We start from the raw sequence: 9028 nt of genomic DNA on the forward strand, positions 1-9028 counted from the left end.
TTAGCTGTTTGTTGGGTTTTCTGGGGTACAGTCATAATAGGTATCTTTTTGTGACTGCGCCATAGCCTCAGTAACAGTGTCAGGCCTTGGGAATTCCCATTGATCAGGATTCTACTTTGGGCCTGTAATTGGGCCTTCCTTTCCTCAGGCTCCTCTCCATTTCCGTCCCTGTAATTCTTTCAGACAGGAACAATTATGGGTGAGAGTGGTGACTGTGGGATGCCTCCTCTCCCTCAGTCGATGCCCCGTCTTCCTGCTGGAGGTGGACTCTATAAGTTATCTCTCCATACTGTCTGGCACTTCATCTAAGGCCCCTCCCTTTGAGTCCTGAGAGTCTCTCACCCCCCAGGTTCCTGATACATACTGGAGGGTCCCCACAACTTCCTTTCTTTGGAGGTTGCCTGTTTCCATTCTTTCTGCTGGTCCTCAAGTCTTCAGTCCTTTTCCTTCACCCAATACCATATCAGGTTCCCCGCTCCTCTCCAATACTGTCCCCCCCATCTACTTTTCCTCCCAAGTCCCTCTCTGTGATTGCTTTGTTCTCTGTCCTAAGTTGGGACTAAGGTGTCCTCACTTGGGAACTTCAGCTTGTTGACATTTGGGTTCTGTAGACTGTATCTTGGATACTCTGCAATTTAATTTATTTTAGTTCATTTTATTTTATTTTTATTTTTAGCTAATATCCACTTATTAGTGAGTGCATACCATGCATGTCTTTTGGGTCTGAGTTACCTCACTCAAGGTGATATTTTCTAGTTCCCTCCATTTGCCTGCAAACTCAGAATGTCCTTATTAATATTATCCCATTGTGTAATTTAACCCCATATTTTCTGCTTCCATTCTTCTATCGTGGGACATCTGGGCTTGTTCCAGCTTCTGCTTATCACAAATAAGGCTGCTATGAACATTGTCCCTGTGGCATGCTGGGGCATCTTTTGGGAATAGTTTCAAGAGTGGTATAGCTGGGTCTTCAGGTTGATCAATTTCCAATTCATGAGGAACCTCCAGATTGATTTCCAGAGTATTGTACCAGTTTGCAATTCCACAAGCAATGAAGGAGTATTCCTCTTTCTCCTTATCCTCTCCAACATGTGTTGTCACCTGAGGTTTCAATCTTAGTCATTCTGATTTGTATCAGGTGGACACTCGTTTTGATTTTCATTTCTCTGATTACTAAGGACTTCGAAATTTTCTTTAGGTGCTTCTCAGCCATTCAAGATTCCACAGTTGCTAAATCTCGGCTTTGCTCTGTATCCCATTTTTTAATTGGGTTGTTGGGTTTTACTTGTGATTAATTTCTTGAGTTTTCTTTATATATTTTCTTTATATAATTTCTTTACATTTTGGATATTAGCCGTCTATTGGATGTGGAGTTAGGGAAGATTTTTTTATTCTCACTCTGTAGGTTGTCTATTTGTCTTATTGACTATGTCCTTTGCCGTACAGAAGCTTTCCTGTTTCATGAGGTCCCATTTATAAATTCTTGATCTTAGGGCATGAGCCACTGGAGTTATTTTTAGAAAATTTTCCCCTGTGCCAATGAGTTCAAGGCTCTTTCTCACTTTCTCTTACATCAGATTCAGTGTACTTGGTTTTATGTTGAGGTCTTTGATACACTTGGACTTGAGCTTTGTGCAAGGTAACAAATAAGGGTCTATTTTCTTTCTTTTTCTTTTTTGTTTTTTGTTTTTTTTTTAATGTTTTTATTCGATATAATTTATTTACATTTCAAATGATTTCCCCTTTCCTAGCCCCCCCCACTCCCCGAAAGTCCCGTAAGCCCCCTTCTCTTCCCCTGTCCTCCCTCCCACCCCTTCCCAGTTCCCCGTTCTGGTTTTGCCGAATACTGTTTCACTGAGTCTTTCCAGAACCAGGGACCGCTCCTCCTTTCTTCTTGTATCTCATTTGATGTGTGGATTATGTTTTGGGTATTCCAGTTTTCTAGGTTAATAACCACTTATTAGTGAGTACATAACATGATTCACCTTTTGAGTCTGGGTTACCTCACTTAGTATGATGTTCTCTAGCTCCATCCATTTGCCTAAGAATTTCATGAATTCGTTGTTTCTAATGGCTGAATAGTACTCCATTGTGTAGATATACCACATTTTTTGCATCCACTCTTCTGTTGAGGGATACCTGGGTTCTTTCCAGCATCTGGCAATTATAAATAGGGCTGCTATGAACATAGTAGAGCATGTATCCTTATTACATGGTGGGGAATTCTCTGGGTATATGCCCAGGAGTGGTATAGCAGGATCTTCTGGAAGTGAGGTGCCCAGTTTTCGGAGGAACCGCCAGACTGATTTCCAGAGTGGTTGTGCCAATTTGCAACCCCACCAGCAGTGGAGGAGTGTTCCTCTTTCTCCACACCCTCTCCAACATCTGCTGTCTCCTGAATTTTTAATCTTAGCCATTCTGACTGGTGTAAGATGAAATCTTAGTGTTGTTTTGATTTGCATTTCCCTAATGACTAATGAAGTTGAGCATTTTTTAAGATGCTTCTCCGCCATCCGAAGTTCTTCAGGTGAGAATTCTTTGTTTACCTCTGTAACCCATTTTTTAATAGAGTTGTTTGGTTTTCTGGAGTCTAACTTCTTGAGTTCTTTATATATATTGGATATAAGCCCTCTATCTGATGTAGGATTGGTGAAGATCTTTTCCCAATTTGTTGGTTGCCGATCTGTCCTCTTAATGGTGTCCTTTACCTTACAGAAACTCTGTAACCTTATGAGGTCCCATTTGTCAATTCTTGCTCTTAGAGCATACGCTATTGGTGTTCTGTTCAGAAACTTTCTCCCTGTACCGATGTCCTCAAGGGTCTTCCCCAGTTTCTTTTCTATTAGCTTCAGAGTGTCTGGCTTTATGTGGAGGTCCTTGATCCATTTGGAGTTGAGCTTAGTACAAGGAGACAAGGATGGATCAATTCCCATTCTTCTGCATGCTGACCTCCAGTTGAACCAGCACCATTTGTTAAAAAGGCTATCTTTTTTTCCATTGGATGTTTTCAGCCTCTTTGTCGAGGATCAAGTGGCCATAGGTGTGTGGGTTCATTTCTGGATCTTCAATCCTGTTCCATTGATCCTCCTGCCTGTCACTGTACCAATACCATGCAGTTTTTAACACTATTGCTCTGTAGTATTGCTTGAGGTCAGGGATACTGATTCCCCCAGATTTTCTTTTGTTGCTTAGAATAGTTTTAGCTATCCTGGGTTTTATGTTGTTCCAGATGAATTTGATAATTGCTCTTTCTAACTCTGTGAAGAATTGAGTTGGGATTTTGATGGGTATTGCATTGAATCTGTATATTGCTTTTGGCAAAATGGCCATTTTAACTATATTGATTCTACCGATCCATGAGCATGGGAGGTTTTCCCATTTTTTGAGGTCTTCTTCCATTTCCTTCTTCAGAGTCTTGAAATTCTTGTCATACAGATCTTTCACATGTTTGGTAAGAGTGACCCCAAGATACTTTATATAGTTTGTGGCTATTGTTAAGGGGGTCATTTCCCTAATTTCTTTCTCAGCCTGCTTATCCTTTGAGTATAGGAAGGCCACTGATTTGCTTGAGTTGATTTTATACCCTGCCACTTTGCTGAAGTTGTTTATCAGCTGTAGGAGCTCTCTAGTGGAGTTTTTTGGGTCACTTAGGTAGACTATCATGTCGTCTGCAAATAATGATAGTTTGACTTCCTCCTTTCCAATTTGTATCCCTTTGACCTCCTTATGTTGTCGAATTGCCCGAGCTAGTACCTCAAGTACAATATTGAAAAGATAAGGAGAAAGGGGGCAGCCTCTTTCAACCCAAAATCATCAAAAGAGACTCTGAGGGACACCTCTTGCTGGTCAAAGGAAAAATACAACAAGAAGAACTCTCAATCCTGAACATCTATGCTCCAAATGCAAGGGCACCCTCTTTCATAAAAGAAACTTTATTAAAACTCAAAGCACACATTGCACCTAACACAATAATTGTGGGTGACTTCAACACTGCACTTTCCTCAATGGACCGATCAGGAAAACAGAAACTAAACAAGGACACAATGAAACTAATTGAAGCTTTGGACCAATTAGATTTAACAGATATATATAGAACATTCTATCCTAAAACAAAAGAATATACCTTTTTTTCAGCACCTCATGGTACCTTCTCCAAAATCGACCATATAATTGGTCACAAGACAGACCTCAACAAATATAAGAAGATTGAACTAATCCCATGCCTCCTATCTGATCACTATGGAGTAAAAGTGGTCTTCAATAGCAACAGAAACAATAGAAAACCCACATACACGTGGAAATTGAACAATACTCTACTCAATGATACCTTGGTCAAGGAAGAAATAAAGAAAGAAATTAAAGACTTTTTAGAACACAATGAAAATGAAAACACAACATACCCAAATCTATGGGACACAATGAAAGCAGTGCTAAGAGGAAAACTCATAGTCCTGAGTGCCTCCACAAAGAAAACGGAGAGAGCATGCATTACCAGCTTAATGACACACCTGAAAGCCCTAGAACAAAAAGAAGCTATTTCACCCAGGAGGAGTAGAAGGCAGGAAATCATCAAACTCAGGGCCAAATCAATCAAGTAGAAACAAAGAGAACCATACAAAAAATCAACAAAACCAGGAGCTGGTTCTTTGAGAAAATCAACAAGATAGATAAACCCTTAGCCAGAATGACCAAAGGGCACAGAGAAAGTATCCAAATTAACAAACTTAGAAATGAAAAGGAAGATATAACAACGGAAACTGAGGAAATCCAAAAAATCATCAGATCCTACTACAAGAGCCTGTACTCAACACAACTGGAGAATCTGGAGGAAATGGACAATTTCCTTGACAGATACCAAATACCAAAATTAAATCAGGACCAACTAGACCATTTAAACAGTCCCATAAAGCCTAAAGAAATAGAAGGAGTCATAGAAAGTCTTCCAACCAAAAAAAAGCACAGGACCAGATGGTTTCAGTGCAGAATTCTATCAGACCTTCAAAGAAGATTTAACACCAATACTCTTCAAACTATTCCACAAAATAGAAACAGAAGGAACACTACCTAATTCCTTCTACGAAGCCACAATTACGCTGATACCAAAGCCACACAAAGATCCAACAAAGAAAGAGAACTTCAGACCAATTTCCCTTATGAACATCGATGCAAAAATACTCAATAAAATTCTTGCCAACCGAATCCAAGAACACATCAAAACGATCATTCACCATGATCAAGTAGGCTTTATCCCGGGAATGCAGGGTTGGTTCAATATACGGAAATCCATCAATACAATCCACTACATAAACAAACTCAAAGAACAAAACCACGTGGTCATTTCATTGGATGCTGAAAAAGCATTTGACAAAATTCAGCATCCTTTCATGCTTCAAGTCTTGGAGAGAACAGGAATTCAAGGCCCATACCTAAACATAGTAAAAGCAATATACAGCAAACCGGTAGCCAGCATCAAACTAAATGGAGAGAAACTTGAAGCAATCCCACTGAAATCAGGGACCAGACAAGGCTGCCCCCTTTCTCCTTATCTTTTCTTTTTTGTTTTTTACATACAGACAGCCAGTAGGACCAGCACCATTTATTGAAATTGCTTTCTTTTTTTCATTGTATAGTTTTTGCTTCTTTGTCAAAGATCAAGTGTCCATACATGTGTAGTTTTGTTTCTGGGTCTTCAATTCTATTCCATTAATCAATGTGTCTGCCTCTGTACCAGTACCATACGATTTTTTTCACTAATTATCTGTAGTAAATCTTGAGGTCAGGGCTAGTGAGTCCCCCTGAAGTACTTTATGGTTAAGAATTGTTTTTGCTATTCTTGTTTTGTTTTGTATGCTTGTTTGTTTGGTTTTTGCCTTTCCAGATAAATTTGAGAATTGCTTTTTCCGTGTCTTTGAAGAATTGTGTTGGGATTTTGATAGTGATTGCATTGAATCTAAAGATTTACTTTGGTAGGATGGCCATTTTTACTATGTTAATTCTGCTAATCTTTGAGCATGAAAGATCTGTTTTCTGAGATCATTTTGATTTCTTTCTTGAGAGACTAGAAGTAATTGTCATACAGGTCTTTCACTTATTTGGTTAGAATTACCCAAGATACTTTATATTATTTGTGGCTATTCTGAAAGGAGTTGTTTCCTTAATTTCTTTTTCAGCCTGTTTTTCATTTATATAAAGGAAGGTTACTGATTTATTTGAGTTAATTTTATATCCAGCTACTTTGCTAAAGTTGTTTATCAGCTGGAGAGGTTCTCTGGTTGAATTTTTCGGGGTTTCTTATGTATACTATCATATCATCTGGAAATAGTGCTATACCTTTATTTCTTCTTTGCCAATTTGTATCTCCTTGATCTCTTTTGTTATCTAATTGCTCTAGCTGACACTTTGACTACTGAATTGAAAGATATGGGGAGAGGAGAAGTCCTTGTCTTATCCTTGATTTCAGTGCAATTGCTTTAAGTCTGTCTTCATTTAATTTTATAATGCCTGTTGGTTTCTTAAATATTGCTTTTTATTATGTTTAGGTATAGGTCTTAAATTGCTGATCTCTGCAATACTTTTAACATGAAGGGTGTTGTATTTTGTCAAATGCTTTTTCTGCATCTAAGGAGATGATTATGTGATTTTTTTCTTTGAGTTTGTTTATATAGTGGATTACATTAGTGGATTTTCTTATATTAAACCAACCTTGCATCCCTAGGATGAAGCCTGCTTGAGTGTGGTGAATGACAGTTTTGATGTATTTTTTGGACTCAGTTTACAAGAATTTCATTGAATATTTTTGCATTCATTAGTGAGATTGGTCTGAAGTTCTCTTTTTTGGTTGCCACTTGTGTGGTTTAGGTATCAGAGTAATTGTGGCTTCACAGAATGAGTTAGGTAGCATTCCGTCTCTTTCTATTTTAGGGACTAGTTTGAGAAAAATTGGTTATCAGATCTTCCTTGAAAGTCTGGTAGAATTCTGCACTAAAATTGTCTGGCCCTGGGCTATTTTTGGTTTCTAATGACTTCTATTTCCTTGTGCAATATGGGCCTGTTTAGATAATTTACCTGCTCTTGATTTAACTTTGGTTTGTGGTATCTGTCTAGAAAACCACCTATTTCAACTAGATTTTTTTTAGTATAAGCTTTTATAATAGGCTCTGATGATTATTTTTAAATTTCTTCCATTTCTGATGTTATGCCTCCCTTTTCATTTCTGATGTTGATAATTTAGATACTGCTTCGCAGCCCTATAGTTAGTTTGTGTAAGGGTTTACCTATTTTGTTGCTTCTCTCAAAGAACCAGCTTCTGGTTTTGTTGATTCTTTGTATTGATTTCTTTGTTTCTATTTGATTGATTTCAGCCCTGGGTTTGACTGTTTCTGGCCTTTTACTCCTTTTGGATGTGTTTGCTTCATTTTTGTTCTGGAGATCTCAGGTGTGCTGTTAAGGTGTTTGTATAAGATCTCTCTACTTTCTTTACCTGGGCACTAAGTGCTATGAACGTTCCTCTTAGCAATGCTTTGATTGTGTCCCATAAGTTTGGATATGATATGTCAATATTTTTATTAAATTCCAGGATGTCTTTAATTTCTTTCTGTATTCCTTCTGTGACCAAGTTATCACTGAGTAAAAGATTGTTCAGTTTCTACATGTATGTGGGCTTTCTGTAGTTTTTGCTGTTATTGAAGACCAGCGTTAGGCCATGGTGATCTGATAGGATGCATGGTATTATTTCAATCTTCTTGTTTTGGTTGAGGGTTTTGTTATGGTCAATTTTGGAGAAGGTACCATGAAGTGCTGAGAAGAAAGTGTATTATTTTGTTTTAGGGTGAAATGTTCTGTAGATGTCTATTAAATCTATTTAGATCATAACCTCTCTTAGTTTTGCTGTGCCTTAATTTAGTTTCTAATTCAATGACTTGACCATTGGTGAGAGTGGGCTCTTGAAGTCTCCTACTATTACTGTGTGGGGTTCAATGTTTGTTTTGAGCTTTAGTAAGTGTTCTTTTATGAATGTGTGTGATCTTGCATTTGGGGCATAGATGCTCAGAATTGAGACTTTCTCTTGGTGAATTTTCCCTTGATGAATATGAAGTGTCCATCATCATGCTTGTTAAATTTTGTTTGAAAGACTATTTTATTGGGTAGTAGGATGGGAATTCCTGCTTGTTTCCTTGGACCATTTTCTTGGAGGACGTTTTCTATTCTTTTACTCTTAGATAGTGTGTCTCTGCTATTGAGGTGTGTTTCTTTTATGCAGCAAAATTCTGCATTCTGTTTATGTATCCCGTCTGTTAGCTCATGTCGTTTTATAGGTGAGTTGACTCCATTAATATTTAGAGATATTAAAGAGAAATTACTGCTGGTTCCTGATATGTTTGTTTTTGTAGGTGACTTTATGTGCTTATGTTTCTCTCCTTTGACTTTGTTGTGATATGTTTCATATCTTGTCCTTTCTTTGATGCAAGTACCTTGCTTGTGTTGGATGGAGTTTTCTTTCTAGGATCCTCTGTAGGGCTGGATTGGTAGATAGATACTGTTTAAATTTGGTTTTGTCCTGGAATATTTTGGTTTCTCCTTCTATGTTGATTGAGAGTTTTGCTGGGTATAGTAGACTGGGCTTGCATTTGTGTTGTCTTAAAGCTTGCATGACTTCTGACCAGGCTTTTCTGGCTTTTATAGTCTCTGTTTAGGGGTCTCGTGTAGTTCTGATAGGTCTACCTTTGCATGTTACTTGGTCCTTTTTCCTTGCAGCTTTTAATATTCTTTCTTTGTTCTACATGTGTAGTGTTTTGATTATTATATGACAAGAGGATTTTCTTTTCTGGTCCCATTTATTCAGTATCCTATAGGCTTCTTGTTCCTTTATGGCCATCACTTTCTTTAGGTTGGGTAAGTTTACTTCTATGATTTTGTTGAAGACATATTCAGGTCCTTTGAGCTGGGAATCTTCACTATTCTCTATTCCAATTATTATTAGATTTGGTCTTTTCATTGTGTCCTGAATTTCTTAGATGTTTTGGGTTAG

Source organism: Apodemus sylvaticus, chromosome 15, assembly GCF_947179515.1.
Source record: "Apodemus sylvaticus chromosome 15, mApoSyl1.1, whole genome shotgun sequence".
Lineage (NCBI taxonomy): Eukaryota > Metazoa > Chordata > Mammalia > Rodentia > Muridae > Apodemus > Apodemus sylvaticus.